The 16325-nt window shown below is 35.8% G+C and overlaps 1 long non-coding RNA gene across 2 annotated transcripts in view; it reads left to right on the top strand.

The window, feature by feature from the left end:
• LOC137223846 (uncharacterized) overlaps positions 1–16325 on the top strand; it is a 73171-nt gene that overhangs the window by 11286 nt on the left and 45560 nt on the right. The window contains exon 2 of one of the 2 annotated variants that reach the window (XR_010943097.1): positions 7128–7227. The exons of the other annotated variant lie outside the window; for it this stretch is intronic. This is a non-coding gene — a long non-coding RNA (uncharacterized lncRNA). The remainder of the gene's footprint in view (positions 1–7127; positions 7228–16325) is intronic. 2 annotated transcript variants of the gene reach the window in all.

Here is a 16325-nt window from a genome sequence, read left to right as displayed (position 1 = left end):
GTTGAATAAATTAAATAACAAGAAGCTCTAGTTCTGAAATCTTTATGATTTTTAGCCATTTTACATTTATTTGTATATATTTTATCTTTATTTGGGCTTTGCTGCCCTGAAATTGTACTCTCTTGCCAAAGTCATCTCTATATCATTTCATTTATTGTTTAAAAAAACTGAATTCTATAATGTAGCTGTATCTCCTCTATCAAATAAAATGATGTTGAATGAATATGTCCAACATTTGCTAAAGTCAGATATATCTCAATGTAACATAACATGCAATGTCAGGGTAAATACACACTAATCTCAGCTGTCACATCAATTAGCTTTTATTGTTCCAAATTACATCAACTCATAGAAAAAGGGAATTCCTTTTTTTTTTTTAGGAACAGACCCATGCAGCTAGAATCACTAAAAATTCAGTCCATGGTATGGTAGTAGGTTGGTGTCCATTTTGCAGATTTGCCTTGTGAATAAATCCACATCTTTTCTATCCCTGTAATTCATAGGGTCATTTATTCACCCATCTTCCTCATATTTTTCTTCCTTCCCCTGTATTTTACATCAACATTTAGTAGTATCATGAGCCATTTTGTTCAGTGTCTAGTTCACCCTTGTCCAGTAGACGTTCTGAGATGTTCAAGATGTTCTGTATCCAATATAATAGCCACTATGACACATGTGGCTATTATTGAGCACAGAAGATTTAAATAAGCTCCAGAATACAAAAATATTCAGGTTTCATTTTTAAAAATTATTTGTCACACCAAGAAGTGGGAAGCACTGAAACTGATATTGTTCTTTCAGAGGTTCCACAATGAATGAACCTCAGTTGAATAAGTGCATCTCAAACTCATATGAAAAAAAAAGACAAAAGATGCCAACACTAAGATGACACAGATGTTAAAATTATCTGTCAGAGATTTTGAAGCAACCATGATAAAAAGCAATCAATGAGCAATTTAAAGAAACACACTTGAAACAAACAAAAAAATGTACAAAGCCTCAGAAATTATATAGAAGATATAAAGAAGAACCAATTCGTAATTTTAGAAAATTGTGGGAAAATACGATAACCAAAATAAAAAGCTCAGTAGGTGGGCTCAACAGGAGAATGTAAGGTACAGAGGAGAGAATTAGTGATCTGGAAGATAGAACAGTGAAATTACTAATCTGAACAGCACAGGAAAATTAAATTAAAAAAAAAAAGATCAGAGTCTCAGGGACTGGTGGGACCAAAACAAAAGATAACATTTGTGTCGTTAGGAGAGGAGAAAGTGAGACTGAATAAGGACTTGAAGAAATAATTAATGAAAACTTCCCAAATTTGGAAATCTATAAAATTCCGGAAGCTTGGCAAACCCCAAACTAAATAAACCCAAAGAAACCCACACCACAGCACAGTAAAATTAAACTTCTAATAACAAAAAAATTTTGAAGGCAGCCAGAGAAAATGACATTTTACCTACAGGGAAAAATAATTCAAATGACAGCAAATTTCTCATCAGAAACAATAAGAGCCCAGAAGAAAGTAGCATAAGACCTTTCAAGTGCTGAAAGAAAAGAACTGTCAGTCCAGAATCCTATACCCAGCAAAAAATTGCCCTTCAGGAGTTAAGGAGAAATCAAGAAATTCTCAGATGAAGGAAAACTAAGAGAATTTGTCATCAACAAACGAACTCTATCAGAATAATTAAAGGAAGTTCTCTAAACAGAAAGGGAATGATAAAAAAGAAAACTTAGAACATCAGAAGAACATGATAAACAAAAATATAGGTAAATACAATAGGCTTTTTTTCCTCCTCTTGGTTCTAAATCAAGATTGTTGGTGGAAGCCAAAAGTTATAACACTGTCTGTTGTGGCTTTACATAGGAAATATTGAAGACATTTATATTGTAAACAAGGGATAGTAAAGGAACATACAGGGAGGTAAATCTCACATAATATACAACAATTAACTCAAAATGGTCTTGTAGTCAAATGTAAAACTTAAAACTCTAAAACTTTTAGAAAAAAAGTAGGAGAAAATAATTGGAATGTAGGGCTACACAGAGATCTTAGATTTGACACCAAAAGCGTGATCAATCAAAGAAAAATTGATGAGTCAGATTTTGTCAAAATTAAAAACTTTTGCTTGTGGAAAGCCCTGTTAAGAGTATGAAAATATAAGCTCCAGACTGGAAGAAAATATTTGTAAACCATATATGTGATAAAGAACTAGTATCTAGAATACATAAAGAACTTTACAAATTCAATAGTGAAAAACAAAACAGTCTAATTGGAAAATGGGCAAAAGATAGAAACAGACATTTCATGGTAAGAATGCATACACATGAAAAGATATACAATTTTATGAGCCATCAGGGAAGTGCACATTTTAAACCACAATGAGATATCAATACATACCTATCAGAATGACTACAATTAAAAAATAGTGACAACACCAAATGCTGGCAAGAATGCATGGAAAGTAAATTACTCATACATTACTGGTGGGAATGTGAAATGGTATAGCCACTCTGAAAAACAGTGTGGCAATTTCTTTAAAAACTAAACATGCAGCTACTATACAACCCAGCATTTGCACTCCTGAGCAATTATCCCAGAGAATTGAAGACTTAAGTTCATATGAAAACCTGTACATGAATATCTGTAGCAGCTTTATACATAATATCCAAAACTGGAAACAACTAGATGTTAAAGATGTCCTTTAACATGTGAAAGGTTAAACAAATTATGGTACATCCATGGCATGGAATATTATTTAATAAAAAGGAAGACCATTGTGAAGCAATTATACTCCAATAAAGATGTTAAAAAAAAATAAATAAAAAGGAAGGTACTACTGATACACTCAACAACCTATATGAACCTTCAGAGAATTATGCTGAGTGAAAATAAAAGCCGATACCCAAAATTACATACTGTGAACTTAGAACAAATTATTCCATTTATGTAACATTATTGGGAGTTACTTGGTAACCTAGTGGTTAGGATTCCGGGCTTTCACTGCCGTGGTCTGAGTTCAAGCCCTGGTTGGGGAACTGAGATCCCACAAGCCACACAGCATGGCCGGAAAAAGAAATGTGTGTGTGTGTGTGTAACAGTATTGAAATGACAAAATTATAGAAATGTAGAATGTACTAGTGATTCCCAGGAGTTGGGGAGGGTTGGGGGCAGAATGGAAGTAGATACGGCTACTGAGGATTCCTTGTGGTGATGAAAATGTTTTATGTATTGACTGTATCAATGTCAGTAAGTGATATTGTACTATAGTTTTGTAAGATGTTACCATATGGGATCTCTCAGTATTATTTCTTACCATTGCATATGAATTCACACTTACACAAAATAGTTTAATTAAAAATAAACAAATATATCATATTAGCCAATTCATGTTTAGCATTAGAACTATTCAAGTTTACGGTTTTCTTTAGTGAAATAAAATGAGACTTTATAATCCTTTACCTTCTAGCTGATAAATAAAAATGAATTCATCTTAGTTTCATCCTTCTTAGCACTATAGTTCAGATGAATGTTTTATTACTTTCATTTAGTAGAATTACTATTCTATTGTTTACTAATATTACTGTCTAATCTGACAATTAATGTTAGTTTTCCTTTAAAAGATGTTGATTTGAGAAGTATTCCTTTCTTCACAAGCTCTTGGAATTTATATATTATTCAAGCCTTTGAAAAATGTTGTATCTTTCTCTAATTTGTCAGGCAGAGAAAAGAACCGCTATATTCGATGGTTTCTCTTCCATCACTGCTCTACTTTTACTTTTGGACTAACTATTGTGTTTTAGACTGTTAGGGCTGTTTTTACTTTATTCATCATCTGAATTTCCTTTTTTGTTTTTTTTTAAAAAAACATTTAAATTTATTTATTTATTTTTGGCTGCATTGGGTCTTCGTTGCGATGCACGGACTTCTCATTGCAGTGGCTTCTCTTGTTGTGGAGCACAGGCTCTAGGTGCGCGGGCTTCAGTAATTGTGGCTCAGGGGCTTAATTGCTCCGTGGCATGTGGGATCTTCCAGGACCAGGGATTGAACCCGTGTCCCCTGTTTTGGCAGGTGGATTCTTAACCACTGTGCCACCAGGGAAACTCCCAAATTTTCTTTTAATGAAAGCAACAAATATTTACTGAGTGTCAATTATATTTCATGGACTATTCTAGAGGTGGAAGAAGCAGTAGAAAACAAGACTCCCTGTCCTCAAGGAGTGTTTATATTCTAGAAGGAAGGTAGAAACAGATAATTGAAATATATAGTATATCAGATGGAGATAAATCCTATGGAGGAAAATAAAGGCAGAAAAGGAGACTAAGGAATGTAGGTAGTTAGGTGCATTATTAAATAGTTTCATCAGGGAAGCTCTTGTCTTATTTATAACGGTGAACAATCACACTGTAACATGTTTAAATGTAAATTTTCCAAAGGTAATTTTAATTCTCAGTAAAAGACTATGGCTATAGCAGGCTCCCCTGGTGGTGCAGTGGTTGAGAGTCCACCTGCCAATGCAGGGGACACGGGTTCGTAAAAAGACTATGGCTATAGAACAAGAATTTGCAAATTTTTTCTCCACTGTGATGCATGTGGCTGATGGCATTCACGTGTGTCACACACTCCCATAAGTGAACCAGTGACCAGTGAGACCTTGTGTGCTATGTGTAGTTCCTGGTACCTGGCTATAATTCCACCCTGTTCTCTCTCACTAACGAAAAGCAACTCAAATGGCAGTGAGAATGAGTGAGAATATATGTTATTGGGATAGTCTTAGATTTGAATATGTTTAAAGTATATCACTTTTAAAAGTTAGTCATTTATTGCTTGCAATATACAACTTATTTCAACACTTTTGCATGTTGAATCATTGCCATTGAGAGTAATAGTAATTGCATGTATATAGTAATATCTAACTGGTAGCTCACAAACCTTCTACCTATTTCTAGGGAATAGGCATTGATAACAGGGAAGTTGAGTTATCAAGGTTATCAATTGGTATCAAATTGTTATTAAATTGACAAATTTAATTGACAAATTGTCAATTGTTATCAAAGGGCAAAAGTTATAGAATCGATAGTTTCAGAATAGTTTCAGATGATCACCCTTGATGAATACTTCAAGAGAAGCTGAAATTTGACATTAAAGTAAGCAAATACTCGGTAGATTGTATGACTGAATTCTGCTCCCTGAGTGGGCAAATTTTCCTGGCTTAAAAGTTAAATAAATCAGTTGTTATTATGTTGCTACTCAGTATTACTACTTACTGGTTCAAAACATTTCAAATGACAAAATACCAAGAAATGATTACATCCAGCCAAACAAAGACCAAGGTAAAAATTCCTCACCATAGGAATTCTTTTCAATGCAGTAAACGTTTATGAAATGTCCACTATGGAATAAGCATGTACTGTGCACTGGAGGCCAAAGAGAGAATTAAGACACGGTCTTTATTTTTTTATTTATTTAAAATAGATCTAGTTTTTATTGATTAGCATACAGTCCAACAGTGTTAGCCTTGATATCCCTATATGATAGACGTATCATGAGATTATGTAATTAGATCTTGGCTTAGAAGTTTTCAAGAGGAAAAAAAATCCAATAAAAATGAATATGATGCCAAATGCCTCAACCATTTGAGGGGATGAGTGAAATGTGGGACAGGGGTTTAAGTGAGGAATCCCTTGGCCCCATATTCAGAGGAGCCTGTGAACTATGCTGGTCATCACCCACAATTCCAAGTCCTAGTTTCATCCCTAGTGAAGAGGCATCTTGAAAATTACCTGTCTCTATACATTTTCAGGAATCAAATTCCATTTGATCATGTTTCTCATACAAACCCAAGCCATGGTGGGAAGTGCCTCAGTGTGGTACCTGAGTTCCCACTGTAATAGGTTGTATCTTGATCTACAGGGTAGACGAGGGGTCCCCACCTCAATGCCTGCCTTTCAAAAGCATTACATGGACTTCTTTAGCAATTTGGCTTAGAGATATGAGTTATAATGGGATTCCTGAAGCTTAGGGCTGAGTCCACAAAACACTATTCTGTTTCAGTTACCCTCACCCTCCAAAAAAGTAATTTAAATGACTCCTCACTCATTTGTCCCATAGTCAACAGGAGATGCCAATTAGGGGTACATAAGTACTTGGAAATGCTGAGCACATCCTTTATTCTTTATTCTAATTCTTGGTAGTGTGCTCCAGAGCATGCATAAGAGAGCTGCCTGCCAAGGTTATTGTGGTTGTTAAGAATTCTACCTCCCTCCCTGAAGTTAGCACGATTCTGGACTTAGCTGGGCTCCCTGGTGGCAAAAAGGCACAGTAATGTAAAATGTTTTCAAATGTTGAGAGTTTGGAAAAATGCCAAATGAATGATACTCATTCTTAAGAGTTAATCACTGCATGCATTATGTATGTCTATATTAACATATTTGCACATTTTCATTTCACATCTAGTCAGTGGCAAGACTTAGTTGATTAAAACGTAGCCTTGTAAGAGTTATTTCATGGTTAAGCGTCTTCACAGGTCTTCAATGTTCATTTCTAGAACAAGAAAAGATGCATGTTGCCCATGTTATGAAGAGTAATATAAAATCAGGGACTCATTCAGTCTTTTTAGTACTTGACTGTTTGCTGAGTGCTTACTATGTACAAAGCACTGAGTTGAAATTAGCTGTATTTTGGAGTCTTTTTTTCCTATTTACTGCGCTTCATTTGGGATGGATGATTGAGTTGGCTGAGCTAGAGTTTATCACATTCAGATACCTTGCTGATTTGATCAGGCTGCATTTTCTTTTGTCTATTTTCTTTTTCTACATGTAGCAATAACAGCTATGTTATATCTTTTGCTTTAAATAAACACTTCTGAGTGCTAGTGCAATGCAAGTATTTAGAATTTTAAGTCAGACACTACCTCTAAGTTTCCTCATTTATTAAAAATAAGAAGTTAAACCTTAAGGCTCTTTTTGCTTAGCCCTGTAGGATTTTATGATGTTAGTTTATAAATGTTGACTATAAGGGGAAATATTTTTGGAAGCAAAGTTCTAGGGAGCCTATGGTAAAATTAAGTAGGTGAAATTTATCTTCTGTACTTCAGTTCCTCTAACATTTCTCTCTCTGTTTTTAGCACCCATACCTCCCATAAAGGCCTCAATATCCCTACCCTAAATTGGAAGAGTAAGGAGGATACATCACAGTTCTGCCACTCAGTAGCTATATTACATTGGGTAAGTTATTTATCCTCCAGGCCTGAGATTCCTCATCCATAAAATAGGGATTATCACAGGATATTCTTCATATGGTCATTGTGAAGATAAATAAAATATCGAATGTGAAGTACTTAGCACATGTGCATGTACACATTAAAGATGAACGAAAAGTTGCTAGCTTTTTATTTTGCTAAGTAAAGACATTAAGGAAAAAAACACAACCTTCGTCTACTATCACTATCACTTTATAAAAGAAATGACATAGTACCATCCAAAAAGAACATCATCTCAGAATTTACAATTTTAATTTAAAAAGTTACTACATTGTCCTTGTTGCTCATGTTTCACCATAAATTAATGAAAACTTCACCGTGGACCAACTTCTATCTGCAGACCTGTGTTTGGAAACCACCGTGGTGACTTTCCAATTGTCTTATTCATCAAATTTTACCTACCGTGGTCTCATTCCCTTGAAGCCCAGTTCTCTTTTCTAACACTACAGCTCACTGGTTGGTCTATAGTGAATGCTGATGTATAAATGTATTCACCTTTTCAAGAACATATTTATGTTCTAAGACAGGGGGCTTTATCCAAATTAGTGGTAGTAGTGGTGAGAATTTCAGACCAGTTGGCAATTCTGGAGGAAAACAAGGTAGGTGCAGGCGCCCTTTTCAGCATCCTGAAAGTTCACCTGCTTTATACATGTATATGGCTGGTCTTGTACCCAACCTTCTTTATGTTGAGGAAAGTTAGAGCTGCCACAGATAGGCTGGGCCTTTGAGTGGATTCCTCAGCAACACCCGTGGGCCACTCCTTAACTATCAATGTAAGTGAAATAATGGTCAGAAAGTTTTCCTGATTATATTTCAATTTATGCCACTTCTCCTGATCAAACTTATCATCCTTAGTAGATCTTTGATCTCTGATGACCTTGATGTGAAAAGAACTTATCTGGGGTAGGTTTTTTCCAAGGATTGACATGAATGAGGCACATCATTCCCCAAAGGCTGGCCACTCGAGGTGGTAAATGATGGGCTTCTTCAGGAACAAAATCAGCAGCTCTAATGCAACAAGACTGGATTTCATTTCAGATGTCACAGGGGTAAATGACAGTATAGCCTACAGTGCACTATAGTACAATAGTGAAGAGTATGGGTCTGGGGTCAGAAGACATTGATTCAAACCTGAGGTTAGACACTTGTCAGCTGTGGAAAGTAGTTAATCTCTCTAAATTTCAGTTTCCTGAAAATGGGTTAAGAATAGTACTGACATCACAAGCCTGTTAGGAGGACTGAACAAGTTAACTCATGTGAAACGTTTTAGCACAGTGCCTGCCCACGGTAAGCGCTTGGTTAATGTTAGCTTTGTATTATTATGTGCACTGTAACAGGATGTGCCCACTCTACTGCTGGCCTCATTAACCACTCATACTAAGTATATTTGCTGTTTTATTCAGAACATACTCTGAAATCATAAAATATGCAAACTCAGGTCCAGATCTGAGCAAATGCAAGGCATATCTTGGAGTTCCCCTTTTAATAGGTTCCACTGAAATATCCCAGCCTTTACTTGAACTTTATCTTACTTCCTCAAATCACCTCTCACTTCTCTTTTGTTGCTGCTATCAGTCCTGTTTCACTCAGATTGCTTCTAAGAGAGGACTTTCTTTGTTGTTGTTTTTGGTTGGGGGTACTGTGATTGACAGCACATTCTTTCATCATGAGCAAACATTACTTGGGTTGTCTAGTGGGTGGAATATCTCAATCCACATTATTTCTCAAGAGTGATGCTCAACGAGTTTGTCTTGAGTGGTCAGATCTCATAATTGCAGCCAATTTTCAATTATCCACATAAAAAGGCTGTTGGTACAGATAACAGAAAATTACAGATTCTAAAATTGTGGTTAATCATCCAGCAGAGTCGAACCAGACTTCTATATATACCCAGTGGCAATGCCAACTGGGTTAAAGGCATTTAGTCTCCCTCTAATCTCCTTGAAACCCTACTCTTTGATATGGATACTTGGTATAGTCTCAGTCTTATGCAAAGTGCTGAGAAATTACAGCTTTGAGTCCTTTCTTCCAATGAGATTGTGGCTCCTATATTCTTGTAAAGTAGAAGTTCCAGAGCTGGCTCTGTCATAGGACTGGGCCCATCTTAGGTAATGTGTCAACCATGTGCCAAGTCACGATTGTGGCCAAGCCACAATGCATATGATTAATCTTCAATGCATACACCCCAGAGAGTGATCACTGTACATCTGGCCTGATTCATCTTCCTAGAGCTAGCTTCAGTACATAATAGGGGGGAAGCGCAGCCCGAGGCAACCCATTTCAACAGGGGAACAGAGATTTTTAGACATGTCTTCTTCATGTTGCACTGGCTTTCACACCGATTTTATCCCCTGGGGTCATACAGGACCAATCTATTCTCCTTCTTTGAATATTTGGAGAAAGCTATTACTTCCTGCCTGGCATTGCCATTAAGAACAGTATGACCTTGGCTAAATTCCTTCATCCCTCTGAGCTTTTTTTTTTTTAATTCTAGAAAGGAAGGAATTGGATTAGGTGGTCTATAAGAGATCTTTTAATTTCAATATTATATAATTCTATGAAAAATCTTTTTGATGCCAGTTTATTAACTGTATATTATATCCTACACCACACAATGTACTTACCATACATAATATCAAATTTCTCAAAATAATCCTATGGGGCAATTATTGTTTTTATTTATAAGTGAGGAAACAAAGGGTCAAAGAGATGAACCATGTTCTGAATTTCTGATACTAGCCCTCTGCTGTAAGATAGGTTTCATCTCCATTTTATATTTTCTTGAGAAATTAACTTAGAATCTCTGAGCTTAGTTGCCTATCTGTCAGATGGGTTTGACAACAAAACCAAGTTGACCTTCAGGTCAGCAGACAATATATCATGTTCTGTGGTCATTGCCATGAGATGTTGTGAGGCTGCAGGGGTTCATTTTTGGAGAACTGGATCTAGGCTCATCCAAGTAGGGTAAATGTTTGAACTTGATAAGAAATCAGCACTAGAATTCTCACCAGTACCTTAAAAAACCTAAAGATGTTGTCATACAAAGACAATCATCCTCCAGCATTTGATCAGGAGGGCCTGCTGTATGGCAGGCATTGAATTAGTAAGTTTTACTTAAAATTTCTCATTTATTTCCCATAAGAACTCTGTGGAGTACCAGTAAGTTGCATGCATAATCATCCTTTTACATAAGATGAGACTGACACTAACAGTGGGTAAATGACTTGCTCAGCCAGTAAATAGAAGATCAAGATTATAACCGAGGCCTTTGGGCTCCAAGTTCCAGATCTTTCCACTCTGCCAGTATTTCCCAAAGTGTGTTTCAGTCCACACTCATTCCCCAAAATGCTTTTCCAAAAAAGGATGCCACAGTCATCTATGTTTGATTCAGCACACCATGGGATCCCTTAGAGGTTCATAGAGCTTAGTACATTAAAGTTTCCCAGAAAATTCTGAAAAGGAAACGTGTTTAACAATTTCCTTCCTAAATTTTCCTGACCTTATTTGCAAAGGCACTTTTTAATTCAATTAATACATGTTAATATCATGAGGTGTTCAAATCCTATATACCTCTTTGAGAAATACCGTGCCACATCAGCCTATGTTAGAAAGTAATTTCTATAGAAAAGAATTCTCATTCATAAACTATCCTTTCTCTTCATGATAAAAAAAATTTTTTTTTCCCATGAGTTAACTGGTACATCTTGTGAGACCATAAGAGAGGTGGTTACAGAGATGCAACAAACTTCCTGGCTCTTTACCTAAGAGAATAGAATGTTGCTGTAGAATTATATAGATGGCAATACCAAATGGGGATACAAAAATCGTATATAAACAAGTATTTACATATTCTTATGGCACATATTCTACATTCTGAAGAAGTTTATTTATGCATGAATCATACCATTTACCCTTTACCCAGATTCCTGCTGTTTGACATGTTTTATATTTTTATTCTAAAGGGAATGAAAGAAAATGATTTTTTTTGAGATATTAAAGAGAATTGTGTGATTGTTTGAATCTATTAATGATGCCGGCATGCTTTAAAACTAGGATTGGAAATCATTGGCTATGGTGATTAAGTTGGGTTTGGCTATGAAATTAATTACTATATTAAACTGTTTGCTCCATTGCTTATTTTTAAGATCTGTCTGCCAAATCACACTGGTTCTGTGGCAGATTTAAATTTTTTTTAATTTAATTTTATTTATTTTTTTAATACAGCAGGTTCTTACTAGTCATCCATTTTATACACATCAGTGTGTACATGTCAATCCCAATCTCCCAATTCATCCCACTACCACACCCATCCCCCCGCCGCTTTCCACCCTTGGTGTCCATACATCTGTGGACACCAAGGGGGGAAAGACACTACATCTATGTCTCAATTTCTACCCTGCAAACCAGTTCATCTGTACCATTTTTCTAGGTTCCACATATATGCATTAATATACAATATTTGTTTTTCTCTTTCTAACTTACTTCACTCTGTATGACAGTCTCTGGATCCATCCACGTCTCTACAAATGACCAATTTCATTCCTTTTTATGGCTGAGTAATATTTCATTGTGTATATGTACCACATCTTCTTTACCCATTCATCAGTCAGGCATTTAGGTTGCTTCTATGACCTGGCTATTGTAAATAGTGCTGCAATGAACACTGAGGTGCATGTGTCTTTTTGAATTATGGTCCTCTCTGGGTATATGCCCAGTAGTGGGATTGCTGGGTCATATGGTAGTTCTATTTTTCATTTTTTAAGGAACCTCCATTCTGTTCTCCACAGTGGATGTATCAATTTACATTCCCACCAACAGTGCAAGAGGGTTCCCTTTTCTCCACACCCTCTCCAGCATTTGTTGCTTGTAGATTTTCTGAGGATGCCCATTCTGACTGGTGTGAGGTGATACCTCATTGTAGTTTTGATTTGCATTTCTCTAATAATTAGTGATGTTGAGCAGCTTTTCATGTGCTTCTTGGCCTTCTGTATGTCTTCTTTGGAGAAATGTCTATTTAGGTCTTCTGCCCATTTTTGGATTGGGTTGTTTGTTTTTATAATATTGTGCTGCATGAGCTGTTTATATATTTTGGAGATTAATCCTTTGTCCTTTGATTCGTTTGCAAATATTTTCTCCCATTCTGAGGGTTCTCTTTTTGTCTTGTTTATGGTTTCCTTTGCTGTGTAAAAGCTTTTAAGTTTCACTAGGTCCCATTTGTTTTTATTTCCATTACTCTAGGAGGTGGATCACAAAAGATCTTGCTGTGATTTATGTCAAAGAGTGTTCTTCCTATGTTTTCCTCTAAGAGTTTTATAGTGTCTGGTCTTACACTTAGGTCTTTAATCCATTTTGAGGTTTTTTTTGTGTGTGGTGGTAGGGAGTGTTCTAATTTCATTCTTTAACATGTAGCTGTCCAGTTTTCCCAGCACTACTTATTGAAGAGACTGTCTTTTCTCCACTGTATATCCTTGCCTCCTTTGTCATAGAATAGTTGACCATATGTGCGTGGGTTTATCTCTGGGCTTTCTATCTTGTTCCATTGATCTACATTTCTGTTTTTCTGCCAGTACCATATTGTCTTGATTACTGTAGCTTTGAAGTCAGGGAGCCTGATTCTTCCAGCTCTGTTTTTTTCCCTCAAGACGGCTTTGGCTATTCTGGGTCTTTTGTGTCTCCATAGAAATTTTAAGATTTTTTGTTCTAGTTCTGTAAAAAATGCCATTGGTAATTTGATAGGGATTGCATTGAATTTGTAGATTGCTTTGGGTAGTAGAGTCATTTTCACAATATTGATTCTTCCAATCCAAGAACATGGTATATCTCTCTATCTGTTGGTATCATCTTTAATTTCTTTCATCAGTGTCTTATAGTTTTCTGCATACAGTTTTTTTTTTCCCTAGGTAGGTTTATTCCTAGGTATTTTATTCTTTTTGTTGCAGTGATAAATGGGAGTGTTTCCTTAATTTCTCTGTCAGATTTTTCATCATTAGTGTATAGGAACGCAAGAGATTTCTGGGCATCAATTTTGTATCCTGCAACCTTACCAAATTCATTGATTAACTCTAGTAGTTTTCTGGTGGCATCTTTAGGATTCTCTATGTGTAGTAACATGTCATCTGCAAACGGTGACAGTTTTACTTCTTCATTTCTAATTTGTATTCCTTTTATTTCTTTTTCTTCTCTGATTGCCGTGGCTAGGACTTCCAAAACTATGTTGAATAATAGTGGTGAGAGTGGACATCCTTGTCTATTTCCTGATCTTAGAGGAAATGCTTTCAGTTTTTCACCATTGAGAATGATGTTTGCTGTGGGTTTGTCATAAATGGCCATTATTATTTTGAGGTCGGTTCCCTCTATGACCACTTTCTGGAGAGTTTTTATCATAAATGGTGTTGAATTTTGTCAAAAGCTTTTTCTGCATCTATTGAGATGATCACATGGTTTTTATTCTTCAATTTGTTAATATGGTGTATCACATTGATTGATTTGCATATATTGAAGAATTCTTGCATTCCTGGGATGAATCCTACTTGATCATGGTGTATGATCCTTTTAATGTGTTGTTGGCTTCTGCTTGCTAGTATTTTGTTGAGGATTTTTGCATCTATATTCATCAGTGATGTTGGTCTGTAATTTTCTTTTTTTGTAGTATCTTTGTCTGGTTTTGGTATCAGGGTGATGGTGGCCTCATAGAATGAGTTTGGGAGTGTTCCTTCGTCTGCAATTTTTTGGAAGAGTTTGAGAAGGATGGATGTTAGCTCTTCTCTAAATGTTTAATAGAATTCACCTATGAAGCCATCTGGTCCTGGACTTTTGTTTCTTTGAAGATTTTTAATCACAGTTTCAATTTCATTACATGTGATTGGTCTGTTCATATTTTCTATTTCCTCCTGATTCAGTCTTGGGAGGTTATACCTTTCTAAGAATTTGTCCATTTCTTCCAGGTTGTCCAGTTTACTGGCATAGAGTTGCTCGTAGAAGTCTCTTAGGATGCTTTGTATTTCTGCAGTGTCTGTTGTAACTTCTCCTTTTTCATTTCTAATTTTATTTATTTTGAGTCCTCTCCCTCTTTTTCTTGATGAGACTTGCTAGTGGTTTATCAATTTTGTTTATCTTCTCAAAGAATCAGCCTTTAGTTTTATTGATCTTTGCTATCATTTCCTTTGTTTCTATTTCATTTATTTCTGCTCTGATCTTTATGATTTCTTTCCTTCTGCTAACTTTGGGTTTTGTTTGTTCTCCTTTCTCTAGTTCCTTTAGGTGTAAGGCTAGATTGTTTATTTGAGATTTTTCTTGTTTCTTGAGGTAGGCTTGTATAACTATAAACTTCCCTCTTAGAACTGCTTTTGCTGCATCTCATAGGTTTTGGATTGTCATGTTTTCATTGTCATTTGTCTCTAGGTATTTTTTGATTTCCTTTGATTTCTTCAGGGATCTCTTGGTTATTTAGTAACATATTGTTTAGCCTCCATGTGTTTGTTTTTTTTTTACATTCTTTTCCCTGTAATTGATTTCTTATCTCATAGCATTGTGGTCAGAAAAGATGCTTGATATGATTTCAATTTTCTTAAATTTACTGAGGCTTGATTTGTGATCCAAGATGTGATCTATCCTAGAGAATGTTCTGTGTGCACTTGAGAAGTGTAATCTGCTGTTTTTGGATGGAATGTCCTATAAACATCAATTAAATCTGTTTGATCTATTGTGTCATTTAAAGCTTGTGTTTCCTTATTAATTTTCTGTTTGGATGATCTGTTCATTGGTGTAAGTGAGGTGTTAAAGTCCCCCACTATTATTGTGTTACTGTCAATTTCCTATTTTATAGCTGTTAGCAGTTGCCTTATGTACTGAGTTGCTCCTATGTTGGGTGCATATATATTTATAATTGTTATGTCTTCTTCTTGGATTGATCCCTTGATCATTATGTAGTGTCCTTCCTTGTCTCTTGTAACATTCTTTATTTTAAAGTCTATTTTATCTGATATGAGAATTGCTACTCCAGCTTTCTTTTGATTTCCATTTTCATGGAATATATTTTTCCATCCCCTCACTTTCAGTCTGTATGTGTCCCTAGGTCTGAAGTGGGTCTCTTGTAGACAGCATATATATGGGTCTTGTTTTTGTATCCATTCAGCAAGAGTGTGCCTTTTGTTTGGAGCATTTAATCCATTCACGTTTAAGGTAATTATCTATATGTATGTTCCTATTACCATTTTATTAATTGTTTTGGGTTTGTTTTTGTAAGTCCTTTTCTTCTCTTGTGTTTCCGACTTAGAGAAGTTCCTTTAGCATTTGTTGCAGAGCTGGTTTTGTGGTGCTGAATTCTCTTAGCTTTTGCTTGTCTGCAAAGCTTTTGATTTCTCCATCGAATCTGAATGAGATCCTTGCTGGGTAGAGTAACCTTGGTTATAGGATTTTCCCTTACAACACGATAAGTATATCATGCCTCTCCATTCTGGCTTGTAGAGTTTCTGCTGAGAAATCAGCTGTTAACCTTATGAGAGTTCCCTTGTATGTTATTTGTCATTTTTCCCTTGCTGCTTTCAATAATTCTCTTCGTCTTTAATTTTTACCAATTTGATTACTATGTGTCTAGGCATGTTTCTCCTTGGGTTTATCCTGTATGGGACTCTGCACTTCCTGGACTTGGGTGGCTATTTCCTTTCCCATATTAGGGAAGTTTTCGACTATAATCTCTTCAAATATTTTCTCAGGTCCTTTCTATCTCTCTTCTCCTTCTGGGACCCCTATAATGCAAATGTTGTCCCAGAGGTCTCTTCAACTGCCTTCATTTCTTTTCATTCTTTTTTCTTTATTCTGTTCTGCAGCAGTGAATTCCACCATTCTGTCTTCCAGGCCACTTATCCGTTGTACTGCCTCAGTTCTTCTGCTATTGATTCCGTCTAGTGTATTTTTCATTTCAATTATTGTATTGTTCATCTCTGTTTGTTTGTTCTTTAATTCTTCTAGATCTTTGTGAAACATTTCTTGCAACTTCTCGACCTTTGCCTCCATTCTTTTTCTGAGCTCCTGTATCATCTTCACTATAATTATTCTGAATCT

Source organism: Pseudorca crassidens, chromosome 4 (genome assembly GCF_039906515.1).
Source record: "Pseudorca crassidens isolate mPseCra1 chromosome 4, mPseCra1.hap1, whole genome shotgun sequence".
In the NCBI taxonomy this organism is placed as follows: domain Eukaryota; kingdom Metazoa; phylum Chordata; class Mammalia; order Artiodactyla; family Delphinidae; genus Pseudorca; species Pseudorca crassidens.
Note: the sequence above shows the minus strand (reverse complement) of the source record. Positions and strands in the feature narration are given on the sequence as shown.